Genomic DNA, 16324 nt, shown 5'->3' with positions numbered 1-16324 from the left:
TCATATTTGTAAAGCACCTGACACATAACTATTATTATTGTTGTTATTATTATTAGACTCCCACCCATCTGTCCAGACTTCTTTTGTCACACTACCCTCACAATCTCCTGTTTGCAACCAAATTGCCCTAATAATAATTAGCATTTATATAGTGCCTTCTTATACATAGTATGCCATTTGATCCTCATAACAATCCTGGAAGGTTAATGCTATTATTATTCTCATTTTGCAGATGAGGAAACTGAGGCTGATAGGGGTTCAGTGACTTGCCCAGGGTTCTAGCTGAGGGCTGAGGGGCAACTAGGTGGTGAAGCGGATAGAGTGCCCAGCCTGGAGATGGAAGATTCCTCTTCCTGAGTTCAAATCTAGCCTCAGACACTTGCTAGCTGTGTGACCCTGCACAAGTCACTTAACTCTGCCTCAGTTTCCCCATCTGTAAAATGAGCTGGGGAAGGCAATGCTAAATAAATCACTCCAGTGTCTCTGCCAAGGAAACCCCAAATGGGGTCACAAAGAGTCCAACACAATAGAAAGCAAGTGAGCAGCAAGTGTCTGAGACGGTAATTGAAGGGAAATCTTCCCTTCTCCAGGTTCAACACTCTAATGACTATGCCATGTTCTATGAGCTCATCATTTTGCTCCCCATCTCCATGTCTCTTCACCTTCCCTGGAATGCACCCCCTTCTTATCTTCACCTCAGAATCCTCAGCTTCCTTTAAGGCTCTGATGAGGTACCATCTCCAGGGAAAGCCTTATTCGGTCCCCCAAGTTATTAGTGTCCTCAGGGGTGAGCTCGTAAATGTTTAACAACCAGTCCTCCAAAAGAAAAAAATATATATATAGACAGTACACACTTTTCAGTTGAATCTGCTTTATTAACATTTTCTCCATTACTTTCTTAAGTCTAGTCAATCACTAAAACAATAAACCAAGTCCTGGTTTGTAGTATTTGTCGATTTCTGAGGTATGAATGCTCACTACAAAAATTTAACAATCAGTCCAGCAGGCTCCAGCTCACCCCTGAGTGTTCTCTTTCCTTTCAAATTATCTTGGTGGATATCTTCCTTGCTGATATCTCTGTTGTATATACCCAGTAAAAATGGTTTTTGCCATTTAATATGGTACCTAGCAATTACAGTAACAGGTACTTAAACAAACGATTATTGAATTAGATCAAAAGACCCCCAAGAAATTTCCCTCCACCTAATCCAACAATTGATGGCAGGTCCCCATATGCTAGGAATCATCTGCTTAACCAAATTGCATAGAGTACTAGAATGAGTTATGATTTCTCACAGTGGCTGAAGTAACCAAATAAGAGATATGTGTGTGTAGGTACATGTGTACGTGTATACATATACACACAGAGTTGTTGCTGTTGTTTGTCCTTTATTCTCAAAGAAGGCCAGGACATCAAGAAGATGATGTCATGACTTGCAAGTGAATTGGATTTGAGTGAGGGAGGGCTGCGCAAAATCATCAGCCTCACTTTCTCCTCTGGAGCCATCTGGGTCCAGTGGCCAGATATACATCAGGACAACTGGAGATGGCCCCAGATGCAGTGGAAGACCTCGGTCTTTTAAAGCTAAGGTCTCAGTTTTGATTGAAGGATGCCCATTCAGTGATAAAGACTAGATAAAAAAAAAAGTGAGTCAAAGAATGGCCTCTTTAACTAGTCCAGAAAAAAAAATCAAACAGGTAAGGGAGACCCTCAGGGTTTTTGGCCAAAACAGAAACAATTTTTATTTACATTCACTCTGACTCAATCAGGGTCCAAACAATGACCAAGTACACACACACACACACACACACACCCCAAAATTTCTTAGGACAAAATTATCTGTGCATAACTCCTAAAGATCCATGGAGAATATATGTCCATTCATCCACCAACATCTCGAAGTGTGCTCATGAAATGACCAAACATGGAGGTAGGGCGGGTAATGGACAGGTGACTTTCAGTCAGTCAATGCACAAGCATTTATTAGGCACAGTGCCAGGCACTGTGCTAGGCACCAGAGATCAAATATAAACACCCTTAAGGTGTTTACATCCCACTGGAGAGGCATGTACAAAACATATTCAAAATAAATGCAAAGTATTTTTTTTTGCTGGGTGTTGAGAAGGAGGTTGAAATACTAGCAGCCAGAGTGATCAGGAAAGACGTAAGATCTGAAGTTGAAGAAAACTAAGAACTCTGAGAAGTGAGGGGTTGCAGGGAGATAGTATTACAGGTATGTGAAATAGGTTGGGCAAAGGCATGGAAAGAGGAAATGGAGAATTATGTGTGAGGAACCGCAAAAGGACTGGTTTGGCTTTACCATGGTGTGCATGAAGGGGATTCATGTGGAGTGACTCTGGAAAAGTAAGTTGGAATCAGATTGTAAAGAACTTCAAATGTTTCATAGAAGAGGATGCATTTGATGCTATAGGGAATGGGGAGCCACTGGAATTTATTGAGTAGTGGAATAACACATTGGGTCTGTGTTTTAGGATGATAGATAAACAATTAAAGTGGCACATTGGAATGTCTGACATGGAGAGAGAGAAAGACAGAGAGACAGAGACAGAACAAGAAACAGAGACAGAGACAGAGACACAGAGAGACAGAGAAAGAGAGACAGAGACAGACAGACAGAGATTGAGAATTGAAAGAGGAAGCCCTCGAACACAGATAAGAATTTCACAGAATAAGATGACATAAAGGGGGTATGATTTGAGTAACTGAGAGAGTATCCATGTGGGTGACAACATAGATCCACCAAGGATCTTATTATTTCTTATTCCCTGAGAGACAGATGTTTGTTTGGGGACTACTCGAGTATAGTCAGATTCAAATTGGCACCTTCTAGTAGTAAAAATAAGTGCTCATCTTTTCAGAGATGTAGATCTAGAAGGGATCTCAAAAGTCATCTAAGCTATTGAATAGGTTCTAATCCATTTTATAGATGAAGAAACCAAGGCCAAGAGAAGTTTGGTGATTTATCCAAGGTCACACAGGTAGGAAGCATCAGAGGTAAAATTTGAACTTAGACTCCTAAAAATAGGTATAGCTCTGCAAGTATAGTTCTTGTTTTTGTTTTTGAAGCCTATATTGTTTATTCTTTTCAAAGGTCTAGTTTCTTGGATCAACGACCTTCCCCTCCAATCTGACTCTGTACTTCTGGGTCCCTCCCCTGGTTCATGATAAAAAACAAGGACAGTAAAATTCTCTTTGGATAAGATAGATGTTAAAGCTGAACTTACCACTGGTCACCGTAGCAAAGAAGAAAAGGAAATAAACTGCTTGGCATGGGAAATCCATCCTAAAATGATAAAATACATAAACAAGTCTAGGAGCTAGGATATCTCCCAAGAAATCATGACCTGGAGTTATGGTGACCAAGTAATCTAACAAATCAATGATGTGGTTGTTTATCCTTTCCCCATTGATAGATGTTAGCTATGAATTCTGAGCACAGAATCTCAGGTATTGAGAAGACGGGTGAGCAGTAATTTTATGTGATTTATCACTTGGGGAAAAAAAATTCAGTGCACGTTGAAAAACATGGAGTATAACAGCAGCTAACAACTCCCAGTTCTTGGCACCATGCCAGACACATAGTAGGTACTTAGAAATGCTCATTGACTTAACTTGATAGCAGCCCCCTCCTCCACCTTCTTAGTTTCATGTTTCTGAAGGACATTTTAGGGTCATTACTTCCCAAATATCTAAACCATAGCTATATATCTATATCCATATATATGTCTATATCTATGTCTACATTTAGCTTTTTCTACATTAGCTCTAGCTACATTATATTACATTGTATAATATTGTAAAACATTAAATTATAAAATATGTTACAATTGTTAAATTATAAAATGATATATTATAAAATGATACATAACATAATGTAACAAAAATTATGTTATATTATATCATAGTATGCCATAGTATATAGATGTTTATATAATACATATATATGTAGATATAGCTATATCAATATAGCTTTAGTTATTAGTATTGGTGGGGAAGGGAGGAGGACAGAAGGAAATGTGTGTGTGTGTGTGTGTGTGTGTATATATATATATACATATATATGTATATATATGTATATATGTATATATGGAGAGAGAAATCTATATAATGTATATTTTATATATACATATATATATTATCATGTAACTGTTTATACTTATTATTTATCAGTAATAGATCTTGTGATCTCATAGTGAGGAAACAGCTTAGAAAAGGAGGAGGACAGAAGGAAATGTGTATATATATATATATATATATATATATATATATACATATATATGTATGTATGTATGTATGTATGTATGTATGGAGAGAGAAATCTATATAATGTATATTTTATATATACATATATATATATTATCATGTAACTGTTTATACCTATTATTTATCAGTAATAGATCTTGTGATCTCATAGTGAGGAAACAGCTTAGGTGACTTCTGCCCAGGCTTGATTTTTAATCGTATCGATGGGAGCTTTAAAATGATTTCCACACACATAGTAGAGATTTGCAGTTTCATATACAATCCTCTTTATCTGTTCTACTTCGTATATGAAAATGCGCAATTTATTTAATGACAAGTTTGGAATGAACAAAAACACATTTTATTTAAAAAGATGAGTTATATGCCATCTTCCCACTTACACTTGGCTCATTTTGGCTTCCTAAATATGCAGTGATTTAGAATCAAACCATCGCTTTATCGAGTTAAAAACAAAACAAAACAAAAAGCCATCGTCCATTTCAAGCAATGGGCTATGGAGAAGTGATCAGAATAAGAGAGGTTCTCTACCTGAAATTTTGCAGGCTTCGATGGTTCTGGAGGTAAGGGTTGGCTCTTCTTTCCACTTGAAAAGTTGGATGGTCGTCCCTTCATATAGAGGACTGTGACACAGCATGTATTTGCTTAGCTCTAACATTGACTCTGATTCTCTGCCAACTGACTGTCAGCATTTTTCTCTGTCAACATCTTTCATAAATGTCCAGCCCTCCTGGGTTTCAGCGACCTCCCTCATTAATATGTCAGCTATTTTGCTTTGTGACTGTGTAATGCAGGGCTGGGATTGGATAATTTTATGTTTTGCAACATTCTCTGTCATTTTAGAGCAAGCAAATTGCCGACGTTGGAGTGTTCTTTTTCCATTGGAGCAGAATGGAGAGGATCGGGCATGGTGGATAGAGTCCATAGAGCTAGATTGAGAGTCATAGAATTATAAAGCTGGAAAGGACCTCAGAGTTCATTTAGTCCAAAGCTTTTTAATAAGTGGCTTGTCAAGGCTGTATAGGGTGCAAGAGACCGGTGGGATTTGGATAACAGTGTGCTTGTGGGCAAATGTTTAACAGTAGGTGCTTTGGAGAAATATACCTATGACACACTTTTTATGTTTAATTTGCATAACTAACATTTTCCCCATTGGTTTCTTAAGTCTGGAAATCAACAAAACAAATCAAGCCTGGATTTGTAGCATTTGCCCATTTCTGAGGCATAAATACTCATACTGGAAAACTTAACAATTGGCTCCCTAGCAAAAACAAGTTAAAGCTGGCTCACTAATTGAGTTCAAGTTGGATTTGAACCCAGGTCATTTGACTTTGGACCCAGTGATATTTCTATAGAATCCTGCTACCTGGGTACAGATCTCACCTCTGACTGTGTGGTCGTGGGTGAGGAATCAAACCATCAACAAGCATTTATTCATTGTTTACCAGGCACTAGACTAAATGCTGGAGATACCAAAAAATAAAAGTGGAAACACACTTTGGCTGCAAAGGACCTTATATTCTAAAAGGGAAAACAACAAATGCATAAATAAATATATTCAAGAAGGGAAAACATTAGCAGCAACAGGAGAGAGTGGGGTGATGTGACTGGCAAAAGTCTCTTAAAGAAATTAGTACTTGAGCTTTGTGTTGAAGAAAGCCAGGGATCCTAAAGGTAGAGTCAATGAGGGGCTATATTTCAGTTATGTTTCAAAGGCACAGATGCAGCAGACTGGACATTGTGAGTGAGGAACAAAACATTTAGCCCATATGACTAACTCAGAGTGCTTAGAGGGGGAGCATGTTTAAGAAATGCATGAAAATAGGAAGAGACAATGTTGCCAAGTGCTTTAAATGGCAAACAGAGAAGTTCATGTTTGACTCCATTTGTATTTGAGAACCAATGTAGGTTATTGGATAGGAGGAGAGGGTGACATGATCAGAGCTGGCACTCTAGGAAAATTACATTGGCAGCTGTGTGGAGGATGTGTTGGAGTAAAGAAAGGCTTGAGTCAGGGAGGTGAGTGAGAAGGCAACTGCAACAATCCAGAGATGATGAAGACTGGAACAAGGGCTGTGGCTATGTGAATGGAAAAGGCATATATTTGGGAGATGTGGAAATTGGTACAACTAGATTTCTGAACTAATCGAATATGCTGAGTAAGCACAAGTAAGATGTCAAAGAAAACACCAAGGTGTGGACCTAGGTAACATAATAGTACCCTCACAAGTACTATGGAATTCACTTGATGTCTCTGAGTCTCAGTTTCTTTATCTGTTAAATGGAGATCAAGCCATCTGTTGTACCAACCTCACATGTTTTTGGTGGGGCTTGAGACAATGAATTATAAAGTGCTGTGTAAACTTTAAAATGTGACATGAGTACAGTAGCCTCTTGCCCAAGAAACTGGAATTCCATTGGAATGGAAGAGAAATCGCCACACCTCAGCAGAAGGTCAAGGGTTTAAAGGGAAATAATGAAAAAAATGTAGGAAAGAAGGGGTCCAAGCACTACCAGATCTCAAACCATATCATAAAGAAATACTCATCTAAACAATTTGATACTGGTTTAAAAAAATAGAAAAGCTGATCTGTGGAACTGATTAGAAAGAATATATAGAAGCAAAAGAGCACAGTAGCCTCATGTTTGATAAATGCAAATATCTCAACTATTAGGACAAGAACTTGGTATTAAACAAAAACTACTGGGAAAATTTGAAAGCAATTTAGTAGAAAGGAGGTTTAGGCTAACATCTTAATACTATGTACCAAGAGAAGTTGTAAATAGATACATGACATATAAAAGATTTTATCATAAACAAATTAGAGAAACAGTGAAGACGTTATCTGTCAGATCTATGGATAAAATGAGATTTCATGACCAAATAAGAAATAGAAAGGATCACAAAAGGTACAAATGACAATTTTGATTACATACAATTTGAAAGTTTTTGCATATCAATGCATTCAAACTTAGAAGTTGCTGTTCAGTCATTTTTCTGTCATGTTTGACTCTTCGTGGCCTCATTTGGGGTTTTCTTAGCAAAGATATTGGAATGGTTTGCCATTTCCTTCTCCAGTTCATTTTACAGATGAAGAAACTGAGGTAGAGTTAAATGACTTGCCCAGGGTCACACAGCTAGTAAGTGTCTAAGGCTAGATTTAAACTCAGGGAAATGAGTCTTCCTGAATCTAGGCCCAGCATGCTATCCATTGTGCCACCTAGCTGCCCAAATTAGAAAAGAATCAGATAAATGAGGAGAGGGCTTCATTTCTTAGATGCATACGGAATTGATTCAAGTTTACAAGAATAGAAGCCATTTTCCGTTTGATAAACAGTTAAGAGATAGAAACAGGAAGTTTTCAGAGGAAGAAATCTAACCTATTAATAATCATATTTAAAAAGTGTTCTAAAACACTAATAATTAGAGAAATGCAAATTAAAACAACTCTAAGGTTCTTCCTCATACCCATTAGATTGGCAAAGTTAGAAAAAAAATAAAAATGACATATTTCACAAACATTGTTGGAAATCAAGTATGTTAATGTACTGTTTGTGGCACTATGAACTAGCCAATTCCAGCCATTCTGAAAAGCAATTTGGAGCTATGCCCAAAAAGTTATTAAACTATGCATACCTTTGGTGCAATGATGCCACTACTGGTCTATGCCCTAAACAGATGGAAAAAAAAAAGAGGAAAAGAGCACATATGTACTAAAATACTCATAGCAGCTCTTTTTTGTGGTAGAGAGGCAACATTATGCAATCAAAAGGGCACTGGACTTTGAGTTAAAGTCCTGGTTCAGATACTTACTAATCATATGAGCCTGGGCAGGTCACTTTATTCTCTGAACTTCAGTTTCTGCATCTATAAAATGGGAATACTAATACTTATACTCCCTACCTAAAAAGGTTATCATGAGGAAAGTACTTTGTGAAGCTTATAGACCAAATAAATGTAAATTAATAGAACATTATTCTTTATGTTGAACCAAAATGTGCCTCATTATAAGTTCTGCCCACTGGTCTGAGATATGCTCTCTAGAAGCCCTCTCTTCCAAATTTTTTTTCATTTTCTTTTGTATATGACCACCCTTAAGATATTTGCAGACAGTATTCATGCTGTGACTCATCTGGTTTTCATGGCCAAACACGCCTAGTTTCCCTGATGTTCCTTCATAGTCTGTGCTACCTTTTCTTGTTGGACTTCTGACTTGGAGTCAGGCAGGAGGATCCTGGTGGTAACAGAGAGGACCTCAAGAGTATAATGGCCCAGGGGGTGAGAGTGATCCCTGATGTTAAACAGGAAAGTCCAAGACAACAAGGTGGATGAGACCCTCTGCTTTACCAATCTCTTTGTATGGATCAAATGTAATAAGATGAAACCTCACAAGAATTAATGTAAAGTCCTCCAATTGGGTTCAAATAACCAACCTCACAAGAACAGGATCAGTTATATAGTACAAGGGTTTTAGTGTGCTATAAATCTAATATGAGACAACACTATAACACATCAGTAAAATATCCAGTGCAGTCTTAGACTGAGTTAATAAAGGTATGGTGTTCAGGGGCAGTTAGATAGTGCAGTGGATAGAGCACTGGGCCAGGAGTCAGGAAGACTCGAGTTCAAATCTAGCCTCAGACACTTACTAGCTATGTGACCCTAGGCAAGTCACTTGAACCTGTTTGCCTCAGTTTCCTCATTTGTAAAATGAGTTGAAGAAGGAAATCACAAACTGCTCCAGTATCTTTGCCAAGAAAACCCCAAATGGGGTCATGAAGAATCAGACACTACTGAAATGAATGAACAACAGTGATAGCATCCAGAATAAGAGAGGCGATAGTCCTGCTCCACTCCTCTATTAAACCCTTTGCTCTAGTATGTGAGCAAGATGTGGCCCTTCATCTTGCCAAGGGCCCTGGGCCCTTCCTTGGGCCTTTGATTCCCTCCCTTTCCATTTCTTTTATGAACATGACTAATCATTCCTGTTCTCTTGTCTCATCTCCCTCAAGTCATGGTCCAATATTCTGTCTTCATTTCCCAGAAAAACTCCTCGAGGCATCTGTACTTGCTGCCTCTCCTTCTCTTCCTCCAGCCTCTCAAACCTTTTCCATCTCTTAGTCACTAAATTGGATGGCTCTTTGTCAGGCTGCTTGGTGGTGCCAAGTACAGAGCTCTGGGCTCAGAGTCAGGAAGATCTGAATTTAAATCCAGCCTCAAGCACTTACTTTCTATATGATCCTTACTAACTCATTTAACCTTTTTGCCTCAGTTTCCTCAATTATAAAATAGGGATATCAACAGTACCTAACTTTCCATAGTTGTGATTGTCCAGAGATAATATTTGTAAAGTGCTTAGCACATAGTAGGTGCTATATAAATGCTACCAATTATATGATCATTATTATACTACAGTAGCTATCTCTGTGTCCCTTCTCAAATTACCTTATATTTTATCTACATATCTGATAGTGTATAGTCTCTTTTAGAGGAAGGATTATTTCATTCTTTGTATATGCATTCCCAACACCTAGGAAAATGCTTGGCACATAGTAGACACTTAATAAATGCTTGCTGATTAATGCATATCTGTCCATATTACATCTCCCCCATTCTTACTAGAATGTAAGGTTCCTGAGGATAGGAACTGCTTCATTTTTGTCTTTGTGCTCAGTACCTAGTACATGGTTCTTAATAAATGTTGAATAGAATGGCAAAGAAGAGATCGAGGCAAAGTGTTGGAAAGAATAGGAAGGCAAGAGAATGATTTCAGCAAGGGAAGGGAGGGGTGCATGTCAGAGAAGGCTATATCAATAAAGTGACACCTGGATTCAGTCTTAAAAGAAGGGAAGGAATTTGCCACCTTGGGATCAGAAGAGAGTGTGTACTAGGCATGGGAGAACAGTTTGGACAGGAGTAAAGAGGCAAGAGAAGGGAGAATAATATTGCCAAAAACCAACCAGTCATCCAGGATGGGTATTGAGTACGTGAAGAGGAATAATATACAATATGGCTGGAGAAACACATTGGGGTCAGATTGTAGGGGGTCTCAAATGCTAGGCTAACTCCGGAAGAGAGTGAGGCTGACGACTGCACAGCTCTGCCTCACCTATGTCACTTAATAAATGCTTGTGGATTAATACATATCTATCTTTTTGTATCTTCTCCATTCTCACTAGAATGTAAGCTCTCTAAGGACAGGAACTGTTTCATGTTTGTCTTTGTGCTCAGTACATGACTCTTAATAAATATTGAATGGAATGGCAAAGAGATGAAGGCAAAGCATTGGAAAGAATAGGAAGGCAAGAGAGACCTAGTTTCTCTCCATTGTTCCACTCTGCCTCTCTGAAAAATGAACCACATTTAAAAAAAGAAAGGAAGAAAGAAAAGAAGTAGATATGAAGTGCCTGTTATCCAGTCTAGAGCAGCTAGGTGTTGGACTGGATAAAATCCTGGGCCTGGAGTCAGGAAGACTCAACTCCAGCCTCAGACACTTACTGGCTGTGGGACTCTGAGCAAGTCACTTAATCCTGTTTGTCTCAATTCTTCATCTGTAAAGCTGGAGAAGGAAATGGCAAACCACTCCAGTATCTCCAGACTTAAAGAAAAAGGAGTTTCTTAAGCATCTATGCCTTTATGATTTAAAAACTAAATGTCAATACTTAAAAAAAAAAACCACAACTTTTATTTCCTTGACTTATTTGGATCTATAAATAGATGACAACAAATAGATCTATATCCTCCAGGTAGGAAACTTGTTACCTGCTTATCCTGTGATTGGCATCAGTGGCCACCTAAGGAAATATGTGTATATATGTATGTGTGCAGGTGTTTTGGAGGAGCTAGGCTAGACAGTGGATAGAGCACTGGGCTTAGAGTCAAGAGTTCAGATCTGGCCTCAGATGCTTATTAGCTACGTGATGTTAGACAAGTCATTTAACCTACTTGCCTCAGCTTCCTCATCTGTAAAATGGTGGTTAATTACAGTGCCCACCTCTCAGTGTTATTGGGAGGTTGTTATTATCCCATTACCAAATGAATTAATGATTATAAAGAACTTACAATGCCTGGCATAGTAGATACTATGTAAATATTAGCTATTATTATCTATTCCAAAGGTTTTCTTTTTCTTTTCTTTTTCCTTTTCTTTAAGTAAGTGGAGGAGGTGGGATAAAGAGAAGAGAACTGTTTAGTAGTTTAAAAAAACCAAAACTTTATTTTCAAAAGTCAGTGCCTTGATTTCAATATTTCAGATCCCATACATGATTATTAGACAGCCCAGTAAGTAAATAATAACCATGACCATGTTAGACTGAGAAACAAAACCATTCCACTTATATTTTATCTATACACATTCACTAACTGAATCCTACCTCTGCAAGCTGAAAAGGTTTAAGTATTTCCCTTCTAATTTCAGGGCAATCTGGCGTATTTTTGTCTACCTCCTAGCTTTACTCTCATATACTATCAATGCATCTGTCACTAGGATTTTGATTGTTCCCCTCCTACACCACACACTTTATGATTTTTTGTGGATTAAGAAGCTAGAAAAACAATTTTATTAGAATTTTGTGCTGAGTAAAAATCAATAAAGCTTTTTAAAAAGTACACAGGCTTTAAGGCATCTGTTTTATGACATTCGTTTTTGGTTCTTCAGAAACCCTTTTGCTCCCTTTCAGGTAATGGCTTTCTTTGGGAGTTGGGGGGTGAAGATTGCTGGAAGTTTCTAAGATCCCCTTTGCTCTAAAAATTCTGCTTCTTTATGTAAATTGCAAATAACTGATAAAGATTATTAAGTGCTTTGAAAATATAAAGTGCTTTAAAATAATTTTACTGCAAGCGTGTTATTATAATTCAAAAAATTATTTTAAATCTCTTAGGTCAAAAGAACAAAATACTAGTTTTTCTTTTTAAATATCAAAACAAAATACATCTTCCATCTCAAAGGAATTGTAGCTATTCTTCAGGATAGATCCTATCAATGAGAGCATAATTGACAAAGAAAAAGGGGTTTCTTAAGCATCTGTGCTTTTATGAGGAATAAAAATTAAATGTTGGTATTTCTCTTTTTTTAAAAAAAGTTGATTTCCTTGATTTATTTGGGTCTATAAACACAGGACAACAAATTGATCTATATCCTCCAGGTTGGAAAACTTGTTACCTGCTCATCCTGTGATTGACATCAGTGACCATCTGATGAAATGTGTCAAGGATGTGGTTACTACCAACTTTTGTATTGATAGTTGATATACCCAAACTTTGCTTTCATAGCTCTAATTCTGAAGCCAATGAAAGCAGACAGATCAGACCTTTGAAATGTATTTCCCTTCTACCAGAGGATTTACATTTCAAATATATCTTCAAGAATTTTGTAAGCTAGCTTTCTCTCTCTCTCTCTCTCTCTCTCTCTCTCTCTCTCTCTCTCTCTCTCTCTCTCTCATCTTTCAGGCTAGATGATGAACTGCCAATACAATCGATCGAATTTAAAGTTCCCTCCTATGTTCTCCTCTTCAGCTTAATCCAGATGCCACCCTTTGGCCGAAGAATCGCCTCTCCCACCAAGTGAAGTTCTTCTCTTTTTTGAATGGATTCGACCCAAAACCGCCTTAGCACCCAGGAAATGACAGTCTTTTCTTCCATCATTGCAAACTTCTGACCTTAAAATTTAATAGACACATGACCACTTCAGAGTTTATTCCCAGACAGAGGTTTCAAAGATATCTGTGATCTTAGGTTTGATACGTCTGAAATGTCTTCCCTTCATCTTACCTGTTGACTCCCTACATATATTTCAATTCAATTCGATAATCATTTATAAAGTGCCTACTATGTATAATGCAATGTGCTAGAAAGTATGGATCCGGGGACAAAAACTAAACAGCGGGGAAGAGTACCTACCATGTACCAGATACTGTTTTTCAAATATTATCTCATTTGATCCTCACAACAATCCTGAGAGATGGGTGCTATTGCTATCCCCATTTTATAGATGAGGAAACTGAGGCAGACTGAGGTTAAATGACTCACCCAGTCATACAACTAGTAAGCATCTGAGGCTATATTGGAACTCAAGTATCCCTGACTTCAGGTCCAGAGTTTTACCCACTGTACCACCTTCCTGTCCTAAAGGTAGGTGGGAGGAGAGATCTACAAAGGGAACAGGCAGAGGGGGGTTTCAACTACAGGAATCAGGAAAGGTAAAGAAGGAGCTGAGCCAAGTCAAGCTTGAAGAAGGCTACATATTCTAAGACATGGTGATAAGAAAGTGAGCACGATCCAGGTGTGAGGGGGCCAGCCTGTACAGACGCAGAGATGGGACATCAAATCAAAGCTACAGCTGACTGTTCTTCCCATTTGTATGGAACATGGAATCCGCAAAGGCAAATAATATGAAATGTGTTTGGAAAGGCAGGTAGAAGTGAAGGTGGGCAGAGTCTTAACTGCCATGCTGATGAATTTGCATTTGATTACTGTGGCCACAGGGAGTCACTAGAGCCTTTCTGAGAAAGAGGATATCCAGAATGTGTTTGGAAATAGTCTGGCAGCCTTGTAGAGGAGGGAAAGAGACTCCTTCACCAGCTCTTCCAGAATGCATTTCCCAGTCAGCGGCCCATAGTCCTGGCACGTAAATCTTAGTAAATGGTTGTTACCTAACTGATTGAATCCTCCCAACTGACAAAATATTTCCCCTCAGGATTTAGCTTTGTAACTCTCTGATGTTGATATACTCATCGTGAAATATTATATATCATAACTATCTTTGTTTGTATATTTCCTCTCCATGCTAGACTGGAAGTTCCATAAGAGAAGAGATCCAGTCACCTTCACCCTTAGCACATCAGAATCATTTAATAAACGCTTATTGAACTGAATCACATTAGTCTACTGTGTTCTGATATGACTTTCTTAATGAATGTTGTCCATGTAGACAACTAAGGCATACTTCTTGAATATACACATGCATAGTGCTAGACAGCATTAAAGACACAGAGGAAATAGAAGACAATGTCTGGAGCTAAATGATATAGTACAATTAAGAATTTTATTACCTATACTATACCATGCTATGCTCTGCTATGCATGTTATAATGTAACATGATATGCTATATTATATTATATTGTTATATTGTATTACATATGTCAATTAGATTAAATTATATCATATAATATTCAGTATATAGGGCAACTAGGTGGTACAGTGAATGGAGTGCCAGGCCTGGAGTCAAGAAGACGTCTTTCCTTGCCCCCCCCATTTTCCCACAAAGCTCTAGCATCCTAAGTAAATAATAGTTTCCTTTCTAAAGCAATTCAGAATTTAGAAGAAAGAATCAATATTCCAGATAGGAAAAAAAAAGAAATTTATTTTTTCCTGGTGACAGAGGAAAGCCTTAACATGAAGCCCTTGAAAACAAATTTTGCCACTAGCACTAAAAGAAGTTAAAGAAATTCTTCAGTTCCATTCCTCGTAAATTTATAGTTCTACCTAAGTTTGACTTTCTCTTTGGAACCCTAAAGTTAACCTCTGATCAGATCAATGAGTATAACATTATTGGCCCATTTTAGTCTAGTCTCATTTTTAAATAGGAATGAGCATTAAATCAGAAATGAACATCTAATCCTTCTTAGCCTCAGTTTCCACATATGTAAAATGAGGATAAAGAGGATGAAACAAGATAACATATGGAAAGCACTTGGCAAATCTTATGGAGCTATGTAAATGCTAGATATTATTATTACTATTATTAAAGTCTGGAAGGATTATGACCTCTGTCAGTGCAGTACAGGCACTAATGAAATCACATATTGTGGAGTTATTAAATGCTATCACACTGACCAAACTTTTTTAAAAGTTATATTTCAAAGCCATGCTCTCATACTAATGTATAGCAGATAGCCAAGCTGAATTATGATACTTGTTGCTTTTTTTGGTCACTATGGGGGGAAAAAAATCACTCTGATTTTGGATTGCAGCTAGGTAGTAGAGTGGATAGTGTTAGGCCTAGAGTCAAAACACATGAGTTCAAATCCTGCCTCTGACACTTACTAGCTGTGTGGCCCTGGGCAAGTCAGTGAACTCTGCCTGCCTCAGTTTCTCATCTGTAAAATGAGGAAAGTAAAAGCACCTATCTCACAAGAGAATTGTGAGGATCAAATGAAGTAATGTTTATAAAACAATTTGCAGTTAGATGGCACAGTAGATAAAATGCTGGACCTGGAGTCAGGAAGACTCATCTTCCTGAGCTCAAATCTGGCCTCAGCCACTTACTAGCTGTGTGACCCTGGGCAGGTCACTTAACTCTGTTTACCTCAGTTTCCTCATCTATAAAATGATCTGGAGAAGGAAATGGAAAACCATGCCAGTATCTTTGTCAAGAAAACCCAAACAGGGTCACAAAGAGTTGTACAATTGAAATGGCAGAACAATAACAAAAAAGTGCTATATAAATGCTGCTGCTGCTCCTTATAACTACTACTACTACTGCTACTGCTACTACTACTACTACTACTACTGCTACTACTACTGTTACTGCTGCTACTGCTGCTGCTGCTGCTGCTGCTGCTACTACTACTACTACTACTACTACTATTAGATTTCAGATCCGGTGTTTAGCATGGTGAGTTGACAGAATAATGGTATGATGCCCACAAAAAGGCTTTTCACAAGTTTCATTCTAATTCAGATAGTGTACATACCAATACAGTTTCTGGGTCATCAGAGAATGGAACATAAGCATAAGGATGGTGTCCATGAGCATTCTCAGGGAAGAATCGCTGAGGCTAGAAGTCCTCAGGATCTGGAAAGTGCTTGGGATCTTGGTGCAGGGCTTAGGGTAAGACAATTGCTTCTGTCCCTTTTGGAACCTTATAACCAGCTACATGGGAAGAGCCAAAGAGACATGAGCAATGGTCTACTACAACAGGAGCAAACTGCTCAGAGATACAGTTCCTCTTGGCTAAACATGAGATGCTTACAATAAAGCAATCTGAATTGAGAGTGCGGGCAAAAAAAGGAACAGAAGGAAGAGTGAAGGATCTCTTGA

The 16324-nt window shown here is 38.0% G+C and overlaps 1 long non-coding RNA gene and 1 pseudogene across 1 annotated transcript; one reads left to right on the top strand and one right to left on the bottom strand.

The window, feature by feature from the left end:
* Window positions 1-16324, top strand: part of LOC144455441 (serine/threonine-protein kinase PAK 5-like) — a 209307-nt pseudogene that overhangs the window by 138390 nt on the left and 54593 nt on the right.
* LOC144454121 (uncharacterized) lies at window positions 12663-16179 on the bottom strand. The gene is made up of 2 exons (XR_013483816.1): window positions 15978-16179; window positions 12663-12940 (listed from the first exon to the last, which is right to left on the bottom strand). It is a non-coding gene; the product is annotated as an uncharacterized LOC144454121 (long non-coding RNA).

This window comes from Phascolarctos cinereus, unplaced genomic scaffold (genome assembly GCF_003287225.1).
Source record: "Phascolarctos cinereus isolate Bilbo 61053 unplaced genomic scaffold, phaCin_HiC Scaffold_9;HRSCAF=440, whole genome shotgun sequence".
In the NCBI taxonomy this organism is placed as follows: domain Eukaryota; kingdom Metazoa; phylum Chordata; class Mammalia; order Diprotodontia; family Phascolarctidae; genus Phascolarctos; species Phascolarctos cinereus.
The sequence above is the reverse complement of the archived record's forward strand: the minus strand, read 5'-3'. Positions and strand labels throughout refer to the sequence as shown.